The sequence below is a fragment of the Aythya fuligula genome, chromosome 1 (assembly GCF_009819795.1).
Source record: "Aythya fuligula isolate bAytFul2 chromosome 1, bAytFul2.pri, whole genome shotgun sequence".
Classification (NCBI taxonomy): Eukaryota; Metazoa; Chordata; class Aves; order Anseriformes; family Anatidae; genus Aythya; species Aythya fuligula.
Window position 1 is genome coordinate 21,753,540 of NC_045559.1, and position 18,964 is coordinate 21,772,503.

Consider the following 18,964-nt stretch of genomic DNA (forward strand, 5'->3'; position numbering starts at 1 on the left):
AACTGAAACCAAGAAAGAAAAACAACCCATTCAAAGCACTTTTCAGTTTTGAAAGTATTTCTCCATATTTGTCTTAGATAAAAGCCCAGCATCAGTTCATATTACCACAGTGAGGGCAGGCAAATGAAGCACAACATCACCATTCAAAGTGTCTGAGAATGCTGGGTTCACTACATTCCTTTAAAAAAGCAAAATTTATGGCGTCCTAAGAAGAAGCACATAGCACAAACCCCCAACTTCAAAGCCTACTTTCTCCAATCTGAATGAAGATAGCTTTGCAGATCTTTACTGCTCTTCTCAGCAGTCAGAAAGATGATCCTCCTATGACTGAATTCCTGTAAAGGCCAAAATTTTCCAGAAGGAAGTGAGAGGATGACAACACATAGGCTGGCCAAAACAAATAGTTTCAGATTCTGATTCATCAAGTAGAAGACTATTAATGGTACATATCTCCTTCTGCGGCAAAGTAAATAAATAGTCTATATTCCTTGTACAGGGTTTGTTTTTCCTCTCCATTTAAGATAGGCTGAGAGTGATGGGGCTGTTCAGCCTGAAGAAGAGAAGGCTCTGCACTTTTCTACACATCACTGAAGCTTTTCAGTACTTAAAGGGGGCTTATAGAAAAGATGGAGAGCAACTTTCTGTTCAGGTGGTGGACAATGACAGGACAAGGGGGAAATGACTTTAAAATAAAAGATTTAGATTGGATGATAGGAGGAAATTCTTCACCCAGAGGGTGGTGAGGCACTGGCACAGGGTGCCCAGAGAAGCTGTGGATGCCCCATCCCTGGAGGTGTTCAAGGCTAGGTAGGACAAAGCCCTGGGCAACCTGATCTAGTGGGTGGCAACCCTGCCCAAGGCAGAGGGGCTGGAACTGGATGATCTTCAAGGTCCCTTCCAACCCAGGCTGTTCTGTGATTCCTAAAAATTCAGAGACGTGTTGAGCTTCAGTCCTGTGAGCACAGTGACTTGGGGTCTGGCAGCCCTAGTTGTCAAGAAGCTCAAACCGTATGGCCACAACATGGCAGCCAGCTGACCAATGGTTTAGGCAACCTTTAACAATGAGCAAGTCCTTGTGTTTCTTGGGAAGGCTTCAGGTCCGTAAAGAAACAATTGCATCATGCCCTAATTACTTCAGCTGGCTCTGTGCAGGAATTGGGATCCCTCTGCAAGCATTTCAGAATATTTTGTAATTTGGAAAATTAAGGTGTTGCATATCCTTTCCCAGACTTGACAGCAAAATTTTCAGCAGAGCTTATTTAAAGTAGAACCACGAAAAAGAGAGAACAAAAGGTATGCTAAACTTATGGACATTCAGAGCAACAGCTTTCAGATGTAATGTTGGACTGCCACGGATGACTTTCAAAAATGGTTAGTATATTCCTGCTGCCCTATTTCCCCCGGAAATCCATCTAAGTTCATTTCTGTAAAAAGAAGATGTGTTATTTTCTCCCTGTAAGTAACACCACAATTATTCTTGCCTCCTTGTAAAAATGAGCAATCTCTGCAGAGGACGATCTATAAAGTTTCCAAACTTTCCTGGGAGGAATAGTATTTTATTGTTCAATTTGGTTTCTCAATAATACATATCTCAGTCTTCAGCAGTGATGTACAAGGAACTTTGATCAAACATTTTAATATTGGGGAAAAAAAAATTGTGTTTTATAGGTAAAACATATATATAAGGACACAGATACACTACACAATTATGATAAAAAGTTGCAGTTTCCCATATTTATATGGATTTATTTAGAATACACATATTTTTCCTTTGTTTATGCACATATGCATTATAGATACGCTAGCAGCAGCAATGGTAACTCTACAGGGTTGTATCTCTTTTTCACTGTATACATATTCCTGGAATTCAATTAGTTACAAGGACAGGCAAACATCTAAGACACTAGCACATAGCTGCTCATCTTTCAGGCCAGGCATATATTGCTGGGTAATTTCCTGCCAAAATTTAATAGTAAGGTCTACATATTAATTCAAAATAAACTGCGATCAGCTGGCATTTACAATAGTGCCCCATTGTAACAAACTACAGTTGGTGGCTGTTTGCATTTCCACATCGGGCTGGGCAGCTCTTGCTAGGGGGCTGCAGTTTCCAGCAGAGGGGCAAAGCGGTTGCCTGGGGGGGGTAAATGCTGCAGTTTGCCCAGCTGCATCTGCTTGAGTTGGGCAGTCCAAGCCTTACATAGGTGGCTGGAGTCAGAACTTCAGAGAAAAACAACGGCAAAAAGCACGGGAGCATGTCTGCAACTGGCTGCTGTGATCCTTGTGTCTCTGCAACAGCATGATCTGCTCCCAGGCCACTATCGTAAGGACTTTTCTGTTCTCTGGCATTCGTTGCAAGGTTTTCATTCCACTTCTGTACACAAAGCACTTCCTAGGAAGCATTTGCTTTCTTAACTCCCTAAAAAGATATTGCATTGCTACTTTGCAAGTTGCAAACAACCTTCCCCTCATTTACAGCCCAATTCCACAGCAAGCTCTGAGTGAGTGGACTGTGCTTGTGCCTCACAGATGCTCCTCATGGGAAAGCAAGTTTATTTAGTTTTGAGTTGCAAGGCAGTGCTGAAGCACTGAGGAAAACAAATGACCAACCTGCTCCCTCCTGCAAAGACACTTAAAGACCTAAATTCAGTTCCTTGTCATGAGAGAACCTGAGCAGTGAAACTATCTGTCTTCATCACCATAAATCAACACAAGGCTTCTTGTTACACTGTGGTACGAAAATAAAATCCTTAATAATTAACATTTGGGGAGATAGCTGAATATAAGAACTGGCAGATTGAGCACAGCGTTACTTGTTCAACCAATGCCTTGAATTCAGTATTTCTGTGGTTAGAAGCAATTCAACTCATCTCAACCTCTACCATGGTTAAATTTCTCTTTTGGCTTCCCTGTCATGACTGTGGGGCAGGCAGCAAATGCATTTGTTTCCCCAGGGAGTGTATAAAGTGCAGCTGCTCTTTGGTGGCACACAAGAGGGAATTTTTTCTTGCAATCTCAGGTCAAACCCACAGGTCAGTTTGTGTACACAGGATTTTAAGTGGAGGTCAGCAGCTTGTCTGTTGCATGTAATTAAATTTGTTTTACAAGCTTATCTAGGCAGTAAGTAATTAAATATCACTTCTCAGGCTGAGATTTTCATTGTCCTGCGTTGCCTGACAATAGGGTTTTTCTCGGTCTGCTTTGTTACCAAGCAAAGGTGAAATTTTAGAAAAGCTACTGCTGATAACTCTACAGGAACTGCAAAGGACCAAACAGTTCAACTACCAACAGCCTTAATGACAATAATTAAGTATTCCTTAACACAACTTCCCAAACTGTATCCAGATTTTCATCAGCTTGTTGGCAATCTTAAACACACACACAGCTTTCTACCCTTGTCTTTATGCTAGCCAAGATAAATCCACAGGCAGATGTGAACCACAGTTTTAAATTCAAATCCATTTTTCAAGTCAGAAATATATCAAAATTACCTGAAGAATATCTGTAGATACTTTCCTAATTTGGAAAACTTATTAATCAAGTGAAAGGATTACACAGGATTACAATATTTATTACAAATGTTATTTTACATTATTTCTACTGCTTCACAATATACTAAGAAGCATCTTGTATTCTCAGGAATTTATATACTCACTGAATGAGCCAGTATGACACAAACTTTCCAAACACAGGACAACCCATTTTCAGAATCTGACTTTTGGCCTACGGACTACTAAATTTTGTGCCTGTTGTACACTTGTGCAACTGCCCCAAACTTATTTCAAGCCTTGATTACTGTTCCCAAAGTCCCAGATTAATCAGATGGGAGAAAAAGGAAAAAAATCCAGCAGTCTGCACAATTACACCTCTTTAAGGTACCCTGGAAAGAGCATTTCTTGTATCTCAGCTTAGCAATCAGCTAGAAACAGGATTAGTGTGAAATGAAAGGGAATGCTTCCTCACATGGAGTTACACCAAAACAATTTGGCCAATGCAAATTTGCAGAAGACAAAGACAGAATTTGAGAAAGGCCTCGGGATTTACTATGGAAAACAAACAAACACACACCAACCTAACTGGAGACTAATTACCTCACTCCTCAAAAATCTGAAGTAGATCCAACTACCCAAAGCATGTTCCATGGACTGATAGCCATAGAATTTTAAAAATGTACATAGGCAACAAGGGCAGCAAGAAACCTTTCGACATGAGACTACATGGCCTAGCAGTCAAACCTGCCAAGAGATGCAGAAGGATGGAAGCAGGGTCAAACAAACTGTAAGTAGCCTAGAGAAAACAAGTAGCACATGATTTCCACCATACCTCATGATAATAAAAATCACAGGGTACCCAACAGAATCATCAGAAGTCAGGTTTGTAGAAGGCTTATTTTAAGAATACAGAAGGGAAAAGAAGTCTTAAATAATCTATGAAAACTCCCTGACAAACTCTTAGGACAACATCATCAATATCTCCCTAGCACCTGTCATCTATTTAATAGAGACAGTTTACCCACTACCGATTACTCAAACTACCCTTTGTTTCCACTGCAGAGCTTAGCAATTGTGATGGGTGGCAGACTGAGAACCTGAAAATTAAATTCACATAATCCCTCAGAGACTGAAGTGACAAATCTGCATGGACACTCTTAAGCTGCAACAAGTGATTCCAATAATGAGTATATGTTTACCATGTAATTACTGTCTTTCTAAATCCCGGAGGAGCATTATGTGAAGAACTACATAAAGTATTAATGCAGTTTAAAAAATGATCTGAATGCACACAGAGTTATGAGGTCCTAAGAAATCCTGCTTACATTTCAAATGCGTATGCCCATTTGAGCTAAACTTATAAAACAGCACACCCAATCATTATGAACTGCTGATTACAAAAAGAAAGTGATCTATGATATTACTTTATTGTGACAATTATAATAATTTCTTTTGTGGGGTGTGATACCAGTTTTGCAGGCTATGATCTGAGTAAGAGCCAGCATCAGCCGACCTACTGATGCAGCTCCATCCACCTGCAGTTTCCCACACATACACTCTGTTCCCCATACACACACTCTGGCCTTGAAGCCATAGTGCTGAAGAACGTACAAGCTAACCATCAGCATATGTGATTTATTGATAATTATCAATTATTCACTGTAATAAATACAAACACCACCAGCAAGTTTTTCTACTTACTGTGCCAAACCACATACACAGCTTTTGCAGCTTCGGTATTTATACCCTGCTTTTCTTTGAAGGCTGTCTGAAGTAGTCTGAGTTCTCAGGTAGAACATTTGGAAATCTAAAAGAACCTCACCCTTCTGCCCCTTTTCTGGATTTATAATGATATTTCAGAGATTTCTAACCACACTTGAGAAGAGAGAACAGCTACAGTACCTCTTCTTCCTTCCCCACTCGCTGGAGAGAAGAATGCATGGAATGCATTTAAATAATGCAGTTGAACTTACGAGCAAAAAATTCCTTCTTCGTCTTGAATTACTTATTTGTAATGAGTTATTTGTTCAACACCAGCCAAAATAAAGTTTACCCATTTACAAAGAGCTAACCGAGTCAGAACTCTTAGAATTCTATCTTAGTGCTGTTAATCTCTTATTGTTAATTCAGTATGTTAAGAGAAAGGAAGCTGATTTTAATTCATTTAACAGAACCCCAAAGACTAGATTGTTCTGTTATGAACAAATGCTTCAAAGATATTCTGCCAGTGCTGTTTCCTCTCCAGCTGGGAATAAAGTTTTCCCCCCTATTAATATAAGTCAATCATTCTCTGCCTCTCAAATTCATCTTTGAAGTTTCCAGTGATCTCAATGTTCCTTTTATGAACACAGATTTCTTTTTAGTATGTACGAATTCCTTTTTATTATAAGATATTTTAACTCATGTTTGCTGATTTTGTTTAGAAAAAAAAAAAAGTTTAGAAAACATGGGCTATACGTTTCACATAACATACTAAAAGTACAGGAAATGACTGATGACACCTATATACAATAGGATGGTCAAAGGATACCATCGTGGTACTTTTAAGAAGACAACCATGTTCTACAGTCGCAAAGTGCATACCCCTCTGGACGTTTCTGTAACGTACACTGTATTGTGAGGTGATCTGTGATATTTTGATCTGAGGCCTGTGAAGGTGTCAGCTGCAAGCAAGGCTCTCTGGCACCAGGAATATGGTGAAGCACAGTGCAACTCCACACAACAGTCAGTTAACCTCACAGATTAGAGCAGCAAAGGAACTGTGTGCCATAAAGCAAAGCACCGCTGGCCCACCAGTAGTGTTAGCTCTGGAATTCAGTTCTAACGCAAGAAACTGGAAGAGTGCCAGCATTTTGGAAGGTTTCTACTAAATCAAAGACGGTAGCAAATGTACCTTTTGATGTAAACAACCGCTTTGATTAACAGTGTAATGGGGCAGAGTGCTTCTCGCCGTGTCTAACCTCATCACACTGAGTCTGTATATACTCTCTCCAAATTCTCCTTCGGGAAGATCAAGTTTGCCATATTTCATTCCGATATTAGTCTTCAAGTATAAATAATATATGCAGATGAGCTAAAATGTCTCATTGATTAAAATTCTACACTGTGAGCTTGTCACTTTTCAATGTGCAAATTGCTTCTGTCTGGCCTGCATTCAGAAGTCAGTCATCAAAATATATATACATTTGCTTGATTTTAAGTTTCACATTACTGATGAGATTTTTCTCTACAATTGATTTGTAAGTAATGGAGTATCTGGTCAACCGATTATCTGACACAGGTGTCAATATATTACTGACACCTTCACACAGGTGTCAATAATATAGCCAAAATCTTGGGTTAAAAGCAAGCCCCTAGGTTTCCACTAGTTTGCAGCACTTTAACTATAGCTATAGTCTTCAGAGAGCCCAAAAAATTAAGCAAAATGAAAGACCTTGGATATCAAATCTGCACAGTAGTAACTCTTTTTTACATATTTACAAACAGTTCTTAAACACCGAAGATATTTAGGGAGTTCTACACTTCCCTTGGAAAGCAAGCACAAACGTCAGCCCTAACAAGAACACAAATTAACTATCTGACCTCAAGTAGTTAAGTTAGTAAAGCAGAGAGACCGTACACAAAATGCACAGACAGTCAGGGAATCATGATGTGTAGCATGATGTCACATATCCAAAACATTTGCTTATAGTCCAATGTTCAAAGACCGAAATGTTCCTCTTCCAAAAGCAGTGTTCAGATTTGCATAGCTCACAGTAAAGAGAAATTATGTCAGAATGCATACATTTGTCCTTTCATGGTAATGTATTTTTTAAAACCACCTCAGGAGAAGAAAGAATTTCAAAGTGACTTCCCCTATTTGTGAGCAACACTTTCATAAAAGCTCTTCTTGCAGAACACTGCTTTTAGGCTGCTGCCCAGGTAGCCAGGTTATTTACTAGATTCAGAAGACCTCCAACAAACTAGGCATTTAGCCTAATCCAAATGCTGTAGCCAAAAGCTGAATAGAAGAAATACAGGCCTGCCTTGACCAGAAGCAAATTTAAATGTACTGCTATGTGAAGAAGCCTATTAATGCTTCACTTGGAGAGAAAGAAACTAATTCAAACATGATACTGGAAATAACAGTGTTAATGATCATCATCAGCAGAAATGGGGAGGAAAAAGGCATGCAGGCCACTGTCATGCTTTCTGCCAAGAAGAAAAAGAATGTAAAAACATTTATCGCTTTCCAGAGAATTTTTGTGCTGTTTAATAGTTGTGGGACCAAGTCCTTTCTTCCTTACGCTATTATAAGCTAAGACCAACTGCTGTTATTTTTAACTGGTGAACACGAGGCAAGGACTGGCAAGGTCTCCATGCATGTCTCCTTAAAAAATAAATAAATAAATAAATAACATGGCAATGGCAAAGAACCATGGGATACAGCTCTTCTGTGCAGGAAGGTTATTAAAACAAAATTCCTCTTGAAGTATTATTTTCTGTACCACATTCTCTTTCAAAAATGCATACTTTTGCTCTGTAATTGTTACTTCGTGCTGGCAACCTACAGATTTAAAGGAAAACAAAGCACCTGCTGAGACTGCTTCCTCAAATGAGAATTTTAACAACACTTATTAGACTTGCTATAGAATTTGTGATTTAGTTATTAGGACAAGCCTATGTAATGTAGGGAGGAGAAGCCACTCAGAACAGAAGGAATCTATTGTATTATATTTGTTTAGAGAAAATATGACATACAAAATACCTATAGCCCAAATACACACAGAGAGAAAACTCAACAGCAAACAAACAGAAAAAGGGCAGATAAATGTCTGCTGGTAATTTCAGATTATGCATGACACATTCTGGCGTGTGCATCATACTGATACGCGCAACAGTTTCATGTTTGTCCATTTAGCTGTGTGTGATGGGCAGCGGTGCAGAAAGCAAGAGACATTTCAGAGAATGAAATTGCATGGAAATAAAGTCATTTCGATTGCCCAGCATTTTCTCAGGCTGAAGGCCATGCACTCTGACAGGGCTCTGAAGAAGGTGGGACTGATCCGTAGCAGTTCACGAGTACCGCATTTGACCCAGGTTATTAAGCTAATGATATAGTAGCTATATTGACATTTTCGATGAATGCATAACCTAGATTTTTCACATTAGTAGAAAATACTAAGAAGCTACCAGAAAAGCAAAACAATACAGAGGTAACTTCACAGTAAACAGACAAATCATAAAGCTAGAAAGGAGTTTTGGCAGCCAATTGTCATCTCCCTAATTCCGGCTGCATTGCTAGTCATCAAGACACAAACCAAAGATACCTGAAATGGGTTAGAGGAATTTGCTGGGCATGAGGATATGCCTTTGCCAGAGCTATGGCAAATGGCAGATAAATGAGCAAATCACAACAGAACAGGAAATATAGGAGAATAGGCCATCAATCATGCTTCACTAGCTTTACAGAGAATGAAATCTTGAAATCAGGAAATCTTGAAAACTAACCATTCAAATAATTTTAATTTGTAAATTCGTCTCTTACATCTTACACAATTTCTGTTAAACACAACAGTACTCTGGTTCATGAAAGTGATATGTTTACACCTCTTCAAAATGCCAAACACAGGCTAGCCTGCAAAATTACCATGGTTTATTCCCAGGGACCAGATCCTGAAAACAGCAGAGCTGCAGGATGAAGGCAAAAACCTTAATGAATGACAGCAGTGCACTCAGAGCAGCAGTGAAACCAGTCTTTTAGCAGAAACACATACCTCTAGGTATTGAGAAGCTTCAAACCTGTTTGACTTGAGTTTATTTTACGTCAGAAGAGCCTTCCCTTCCTCTCATTTCTGTGAATAAGTAGAAAAAGCTTCTCAAAAATGCCTTCAGTAACACAAATATTTTCAGGCCTGCCCTACACATAGAGAAAGGTTAATATCATCAGAGAGCCTGATTTTTAACTCCCTGAAATAGGAAACAGAGTGTACTGAAATAAAAAGAAAGAAAAAAAATCACAGACGGGTTCTTTCAAAGTGAAAAGAATGGAAGAGCTCTTTCACCAAGTGAGCCTAGAACATGCAAAACCACATCAGTTTGCCTCCTGCAGGCAAGAGGCAACTGCATCTGCTACAGGATGTAATTCCCATTAACCTGCATGCTCTCTGTTGATGCAAATGTATAACACATATCATTTGGTGAAAGTTCTTGGTGAGATACCATGCAGAGCAGTCTCCTGACCCTAAGATAACAGAACGTAGGCATATGAGCCCAAGCAGTTCATATCTGGTGGCAGATGCCGCCCCAAACTGTCAAGCTTGCCCTTCTGCCAGAGGCTGCCATCTCTGGAAAAGGATGGCCAGCATATTTCAGTGTAAGTTAGCATACCACATTGTGAACAGTGATGAGCAGGAAGTCAACTTGCATTTCCTTCAACCATCCCTGCTAAAGAAACATAGCTGACAGCCAGAGCAGTAACCTCCTAAATCAATTCAGCATGAAATTCCCAAGCGTTTCTGTTGGTGCCCTCAGAAACTAGATGGCTTTAATCACTAGCTGGCTGCATTAGTGTAAGTAGATGGGCAAGGTAGCATGCTTGGTGTTCATTCTTGTTATCTCTTTATACAGCAGTGTCTGCAGGAGACAAAGTATTAATCAGCTTCTGCTATGGTTAGTCCATAAATGCTTCCTCCAGTTTGCAAGGGTCTGGCTCTTTAATCTTTGCTAGAAAAGAAGGCTGATTAACAAAACACTGCAAATATGCACAGCTCAAGCCTGTTTGTCATTGCTCAGTGAAAGACTAGAAGTCTTCAGAATTTTGCATCTTCTCTATGAAATATCCAGAAAGGTTTTCAGGAGTTCAGACTGAGCTGCTGTGCAATGCTTGAAAAATAAGCAACACAAGTCAAGTCTGAAGCACTGTCTCTTTCAAATACTTTTCAGCACTGGAAGTTCTGCCCAAACTATCATATCTTCAAATTGATACACTTTCATTTTTCTTTCTCTTGTAGAGATACAGTAGACTTACTCCCTCCCCCCACGCCCCCAAAGTATTTTTTCCAAGTTTTGTTGACTTTAATTAACAGAAAAAATGAAGGTTTTTTTTTTTTTTTTTTTTTTTTAAGAAAATCCATTTCACTGCAAGACAGAGGCATTTACTATCGTCGCTGACTCATGGAAGCTGTTGCTGTAAGATACAGAATTACTGAGCTGAAGAATAATATTTGCCATAGCCATGGCTTTAATATTTTAGGGTGAGGGATCACCAGTGCTAACAGTGGCTCTACTTGGTATGACCAGGAAACTGGAATAGCTTCTCTGACATCCAATCTTTTTTATAGGTTATAGCACACATGATTTTATGAGCAATGGAATGAATGCTTTTTTTTTTTTTTTAAACATATTTGTCCTCTTGTGGCTGACTGGCTGTTTCAACAGAATTTCATGAAAGTAAAGAATATCGCCCAAACAAATATTGGAGAGAGAACCCGCATTGAAAAGCAGAGGAGAGAGGCAGACTGAGATTAGCATTGTCTCTCTACAGGATAAGCTTCACTGAGTTTGCATCTTGGTGGATACCCAAGAACAAATGCTTCAGGCACGGCTCTGCGACAGCCAACCCAGATAATCTGCACCACCAAGCAGGGTGATCTTCTGCCTGCACATGGCCTTCTCCCTTCCTGAGCCCAAACCATACAGGCCCCTTCAGCGGGCCCTCAGGAACAAACTGATTTGACTCACTAATCTAGCAAAAAACTCATTTTCTTTGCTTTGGCGAGCTTTCTGCTGCATGAGGCAGCTGAGCTGGCTGGCTGCACAGACAGACAAGCTCCAGAGGCCACGGAGGGAAGACGGGGCAGGACCACCTCTTCTGGCATCAGGAGTCAGGGAGCTTGCCTCAGGCACTCTGTCTGACTTCTGAGTCAGCCCCTCTCTGGCAGGGACTTCGGCTTGTCTTGGTGATCAGCAGCAGCCCGCTCATGTGAATCCCCTGATGTGCAGAAAGGTCTGAGCTCCCGGAAAAAAAAACACGCCCCTGATGGTACACTCACAGGCTCCCCCCTCCTCCTGCCTCCTGTTCTCACAGAGCTTGGTAGGGCCTAACATTTTTAGGAGTTTCAATCAAAGCTGATGAAGGAGAAGATGGCAGAGATAACACGGAAATGCCCCCAGCCTGCTTTCCTGACCAAAAGGAAAACAAAAGCCTAATAAAACATGTATGTGAGCACCTGAGGCACACCTAGAATGTCATTTTTAACCCTGACACCCACATCAGGAAAACCTCAGTGGCTCAGCTGAGGTTAATCATTCTCCTGTCATTTCTCTCCTCTCTTTCTCAGGGCAGCTGAACACAGACTGGAAGACTGCTCTGTGCAACCCAAAATGGACCCCCAAGCTCTCCCTCCCTCTGCCAATGCTAACAAACAAACAGGCAAGCTCAGGGACAGGGGCTCTTCAGACATCCTCCAGCAGCGTTTTCCTTTCAGACAGGCCAGTCTCAGGGCCAGCAAATCCCCATCAAATCTGAAGCAAGTTTTCTGGTGGATTCTGCTGAATAATCTGTCTTGGGACAAAGTGTTTGCCAGGCCTTGCTCTGGGAGTAGCCAGTGGGGGGCCGTCCCCATAAAAGCTGAGATCTGGTGAACAGCTGTAGGGGACCGCAGGATCCAGTGCACTCACAGCTTGCAATTTCTGTTGTTAGCTGAAGCTGGATCCAACCCAAGCAATTTGTCAGTGAACTGTAAACCGCTGTCTCGCCACCTTCGCAGGCATGCATTCTCTCCCAAAGCCATGCTGTTCCTGTGTCCTTCTCCCTGACATCGTACAGCTCACTTTAACTTGTGCAGGCCCAAATAAGCAACAAATTCACCCCAGCCCACCCCCCTTCCCTCTCCTCCCCACAGCTTCACAGGAGCTGATGTGGGAGCATTGTCTAAAATATGAAACCACAGGATAAGAGCTGTACAGTTAATTTCCAGTTGGCAGTCACACCATGTGATTTTGGTTAACTCTGTCCTTCTGCCGAAATTCCTCCCCTGCACTAAAAGGGTCCCATCAGCCAGCTTCACTGGAAAACCATAGCTTCACAACAGAAACCATAACACTAAACTTAGTAAATGGTCTTTAAAATGCCCCCAAAACCTCCTCAAAGGGCATTTGTGAACACAGAATAGGCCTAGGGAACCATCTTGCATGGTAGTCTAAAGCACTGATCCCTAAAATCTCTTGCTTTTGTGAGTCTGAATTTGACTCAAAAGTAATTTCTTTGATTTCTTTTTCTTTTTAATTGTTACGGGAACGGAAGCCTGCTATCACATAGACCTTTATCTACAGTTCATCTAATTTTAAACAGGTATGAAGTTTTAAAACTAATTTAAAAAAAAAAAAAAAAAAAAAAAAGCAGATATTGACATATTAAAACTTAATAGCTCTTTGCGAGACATTGCATTTCATAATCAAAATCTCCTTAGAATTTTCCTTAAAAAATGAAATCGCTGATCCAACAAACCATAACAGCTGCAAATTGGGTCTGGAAATAAATACTTATGCATAAAAACCTACTTATTAATATTTTGATGAGGCTGAGGTCTGTATTTGAATGAAGAAGAGGCACTCCAGGATTGAAAAAAGAAAACAAAAACCCAACAACATGAAATGCTATTGACTTTCATGGGGGAACCCTCAAGTGGTTTTGGAAGTTATCACAAACATGGTTATAAATGGCAACACTATCAAAAATAGAGACCTCTTTCAGTTTGGCACCAAGGAGAGAAAAAGTACATAAAAGACATTGCTACACACTATAGGGAAAAAAAAAAAAAAAAAGTAAAGAAAAAACAATGCATCAATCCTACACTTTTTTTATACTGTTGTATCTGATTACTTGACCACAGCAAAACTGTTAATAGGATGCCTGGAGACAGCAAAACAGGAAAAATTTTCTCAGCATTGTCAGGACTACCCTTTTTAAACACTAATTATAAAAAGTCAAGCTTGGCTACTCGGTGGGGTTTCTCCTCTCAGGACCACTCTAACTCAGTGCACACCCGTCTGCTGAGGAGCTATGCTGCCATCCTCATGCCCTGGTGAGACTCAGACTCCAGTACAATTTTCTGCCACAGGGAATCCACAGCAACGTTTGCTTCCTTTCCCCTACAGGAAGCCTGGGGGCATTTGGCTTTACTTTTCCCAACTGAATTAGCAGGTTCTGGATCAGGAGCCCTGGCTGGGGAAAGCACCCTAGCAAACTGGCGGACATAGCCCGAGAGGGAGGAGGTCACCATCACCCTGGGCTCAGGCTATAGGGTTGCCCAGCATCTCTGATGGGGACTGGTGCAACCCTGGTCTCCTCCATGGCCTCCCTGGGGGAACCAACTATCACACCTTCTTGCTCATCCATGTTGGAACCAATGGCACTGCGAAAGGAGACCTAGAGCACATCAAGAATGATCAGATAGCTCTAAGGGCAAAGGTGGGAGTCCAGGTGATATTACCCCTGGTCCTAAAGGCAAAAGCTCAAGTAGGAGCATACTACTCTTCCTGCAAATAAATGGCTTGCTGCATTGCATGGCTAGGGTCTTAGGCAACACCTTGGCTTACGACCATGGGACTTTTAGAGCAATGAAGGCTACAAGAGAGAGCCTTGACAAAACAAGGTAACAGAGAGTGGTTGCCCTTTACATGAATGAGCAACTCAAACACATGGAGTTCATTTATGGGAGAGATGATAGACTGGGTGAGAGCTTACAGGTTGTTGTCAGAAGAGGCCAATAACGGTGGCGTTGTGGTGCAAGTTTGTTGCAGACCTCCAGTAATGGTGATAAAGTGGATGAGATATTCTGTAAATAACTCGAGGAAGTCTCCACACTGTAGACTCTAGTTCTCATAGGAGATTTTAGCCTCTCTAAAGGAGGAAGGGAAAGGTAGCAGGATGCATTGATAGCAGATTTCTGGAGGAGGGCAGCAAGGGTGACACTATCCTAGCAGCAGTAGTTGGTAAGGATCTTGTGGTAAGTCTTAATAAAAATGAATTAGAAGCCAGCAATGTATATGTATATATACACATAATTAAAATCATAACACTGCAGTTCACATACATATTACACATCTCTCACCTTCAAATACATTCCAGATCTGTTCCAGAAATGTGGTTTAAATCATATGCACGGGCACACATGCAGTGAGCAAGAGACTCTTATACAGAGTACAGAAAACAAACAATTTCCTTTTAAAATATCTGCCATCTTATCTTCCAATTATACCTTCCAAAGCCAACAAATCAGACTATGTCACAAAGCAAAAAGTAAACATCTGTTCAATCACGTAACTTCTTCCTGGAACACAATTAGCAAAACTATCCCCTCCTCAAGCCTTCAAAAACAGTCATTAGCTCAAGCATTGCTTGAAAATTAGAGAAGGTCACAAACAGCAAACAAACTACGTCTTCTAAAACACATTGAGCCCTTACTGCTGGAAAACACAGCTGTGAAGCATTACCTGAAATAATTTTGCTGTGGAGCTCAAGTAGTTTAAATTAACCAGGCCCTCAAATAGACTTTTACACCCTCTAATCATGACATTGAGTATCAGAGGGTTCTCAGGGTTGGCAATCTACATAATTTCCCACTCATAGTCAAGAAACTCAGACCTTACTTGAAGTAGCTCTTGTTATTATTGGCATTTCTTTAAAAGAACACCTTTTTGCCAACAGGCATAAGAAAACCCTAGCTAATGTTTTTATATGTTAAGCCAAATAACACGTTCATTGGACAGCAACTGCCTCTATATTGAGGTCTCTTCACAAACTGGAGTGGCTTGCCTCTGGAGAACAAGGCATGAACCAAATCCAAAACACACAACCACGTGCTGCCTCAGCAGTTAACTGGTACTAACTAGCGCAGACCCTGCAAAGGGAACCTTGTAAAACAGCTGTGCAAGCAATGCACCCAGAACAGCTGTGCTGTACTGCTGGAAACCATCCACTGTGCTATCTGCAGATCCCAATTTAAGGAGTTCCTAAGAAAAGCAAGCTTGTTTCTGGGAGGCTTAATTTCATTATGCTGATGTCCAAGCTTTCACTAGAAAAGTTGATGGTATCATCAATACAGGATGGCATGATGAGACAGACAAGGCCAATTCCCACTCTGTCTTCTCAACTCAAATTAGGCAGACTTATAACAATAACTTCAAATATTGGAATGCCATGAAGATTATTAAGTCCACATCAGACTGAACTATATTAATGACATTAACCAAAATTCAGGCCAAAAGCAAGTTACTGGATGACAGAAGTTCTCATTACAATAAGTTTTTTTCAAAGGCCAAAGCTATGCTGACGGTAACTTCAAAGGCTGTTCGTTAATTTGGCAGAGAATGAAGGTCCAGAGAAAACACCAAAATTCAGCCTTCAGAATTATGTCTCCAAAATTAAGGAATTTATTAGCCTGACCACAGTGAAAGAGATTAAGCAGATTAGAGAATGAGTGTTTGGTCAGAAGAATGTACCCAAAATGAATTAATTATGAATTTACCTAGGAGAGAAAGAAAAGACATAGGGAGCTCATTTTCCCATTAAGCTAATTGAGAAAAGAATATATGTCAATGTGGATCCATTTTTCTCCTGTAAGAGAGACTGTCAGTCAAAGTCAGTCCTTCGTGGAAAACAACAATACAAAACAAGAAAAGAACAAGCCTGTAGTTTCACTTGCTCAGTGTTTTTGTTGTTGAGTCTGAAGGCAGGCTCCAAGGAAAATGAAGACTTAAATTAAGTTTTATCCAGAATAGGCAGGCACCTTTGAAAGCAATAGAGGCAAATTACAGCTGGGGCCCACAGGGAAACTCAACTTCTTCCTCACAAAGGGAGCAATGCAGGTTTATGCAAAGGAAGCAGATTTTATCAGTTCACTTTGGAAGAGACCGTGGTTCTCTCTTATGTTATGGCACTGAGAGGACCAGCCACGGAGCTTTAGGGTGTTACTCCATGTGATGGATCCTCTGGAGATAAAGGTGGCTGGAAGAGCTTCCAGCCCTTCCCCTTATACTTCCTACACCCTTCACACCCTCTGCTAGAGGTTACCACTCCTTCAGCTCAAGTGTTTTTTGAAGCATTTCCCAGGCATGGTTTAAAGCACACAGACAGCTTGACAGACACAAATGAGGCCAAGGATTCACAACATAGTCCTTCTGTGCTTACACCAGGCCGTGTCCTCACCCACCCTCAGCTCTGCTGCCACAGTGTCATTACCAAACAAGGAAGGGGGGCAACCCAACTCAGAAATAGGCTGCCAAAAAGATGGAGCAAAAAGAGAGGATCCATTCTGTAAAAAAAAAAAAAAAAAAAAAAACACACTATTAACAGCGAACAAAGGAAGGGTATGCATCTGTATGTTTTTGTCTCATACACCAATATATACAGATGCATGCCAAAAATTTTGTCCCACCATTTGAGGCGGTGGTGAACTTCAGTGTGAACAGAGGAGAAACCACAAAAGCTAGAAATTCTCTGTCTGGTTTGGCTGAGGAATGACACAGAAGATCTAATTCCTCTTCCTATGGTAGTACCACTTAAGTGACCTTCCAACTGACAGTGCTTTGTGAAGCACCTCTTCTTTCAAGTTGACATTCATACATGCCTGTACCATGCTGGAGGAGCATCACAAGATGTGTGAAGATCAACAGATCCTTTTCTACCACTACCCTGACTAAATTATCTGTTGATAACTGCGTTTGTTGTATCTCAAAGTTCTCCAGGAAGCATCAGCTGAACATTGTGTGAATTAACTTCCCATAGAACTAAGATCTTTCATCAGGCCTAACCACATGCTTGCTGCATTCCACCCACTGAAGTCTAAACTGAGGTGAACTCAGGGATGACCTTCTGTAAAATAGTCTATTCATGATGCTCAGAGAGAAACCTCTGACAGCCAGCTATGACAAATCCTCTTGGATCCCATGGCCACACACCAGTGCTAAGAGTGCACATTACGACACAGCTCTAGGTTTGAAGCACACACTTCTTTGACTTACCACATTCCTACACAACATCTTTGTAAGCTCAGCCTAAGAGAAATGATTTGTCATGGCACAGGTTACAGGAATTAGTTACAACCCATGACCAGACACCATTTTCCAGCTCCAGCTACACCAGCTGAAGAAGCAACTGCCCTCAGCCCAGTGCTTCTCAGGACCCTGTGGAGGTTGCAACCCCTTAAAGCTGCCAGCAGAGCCTTTTGGATGATGCTCCCTAGCCCACTTCTGTCAAAAGCAGCCAGGTGTGTGAAGGCCTATTTAAACTGTTTAAGTAATCCCTGCTAATTCTGACCTTGGGAACAGCTGATAGGGCTGTGGTGGGAGCAGGAGCTGTGATCCGCCCAGCAGTTCTTGATGTCAACACCTGAGGCTCAGGTGGATGAGAGTGGTAAAAACCAAAGTACGTGTCCTGCTCCATGCTCACAGGAGGCTATCTGACCATATACTAGAGTGCTGGTAGCACACTTTGTGCTGTATCTTCAAGCAAAAATGGAAGAGAATGACTGCAAAAACCTTGAACTGAAGCACAGGAAAGCTATGAATTGCCCATGCTTTTGGATGGAGTAACAATGGCACAGCACCTTCCTCAGGGCTGTGAAAGAATTTATACCTGATAACACTGTTAGACCTCAAAAAGGTTATAGAAACTATGCTTTCTAATGTGAAATGTTGGTGGGGAAGAATAGAGTGGGGGGAAAAAAAAATGTTATTAATTGAAAAAGGGGGTAGATCCTGAGCAGTCCTGTATAAATTCAGTCATAAACAACCTCCTCCCTCAGAAGTCCCACAAATCCTCCAAAGCTGTTTCCAGGTCAGTTTTGTTCCCTCTCCAACCATTTGCAATTCTTAAAACAACGCACCCAGCCCCTTGTAAGAGGAAAAACTGCTGGTGCCACAAAACATGAGTAGTGGATTGGTGAGGAAGTGGTTAAAAATAAAGCAAGCATTTGTAACGGGAGGGAAAGTGTTCATTGCTCTGAGGTTGGAGAAGGTTGTAAGGGATAGTGGCACATAACCAAAGATATAATAAATGGGTTTGGCATTTGCATTAACTTCTCAGTAAAATCCTATGAAGACTTTTGCTGGCTTTTCTTACTGTGTGTGCACAAATCCAACACACACTGCATTGATTCAAACCACAGTGCTTTTAAGTATCTGCTCTTGCCTGTGTCTGAAGCCTCATTTCTTCCTATTTTTGCCTGCAAAAATAAAAATCTTCTACCTTTCTTACAAGTGAAACTCTCGCTGAAATATAATTCTGTCAAGCCACAAATGCTTCCCAACCCTTCTTCTTGGTGAACAGAAAAGCAGCAAGTGCTGTGAAGTAGCCAAACTGGGAAAAAAGCTGGAGAGGGAGCACTGCAAATGTTTAGGCTGGCTTCTCATGTCACGTTGCAACCATCAGTCCACGCGGCATGCTGAGTAAGTGCAGGCTCCTCTGCTTCCTTGCTTGGTGATTTGAT

The 18,964-nt window shown here is 41.2% G+C and overlaps 1 protein-coding gene across 4 annotated transcripts in view; it reads right to left on the minus strand.

Annotated features, from left to right (window-relative positions):
• PLXNB2 (plexin B2) overlaps nucleotides 1–18,964 on the minus strand; it is a 257,287-nt gene that overhangs the window by 189,047 nt on the left and 49,276 nt on the right. The gene's annotated exons all lie outside the window — the stretch shown is intronic.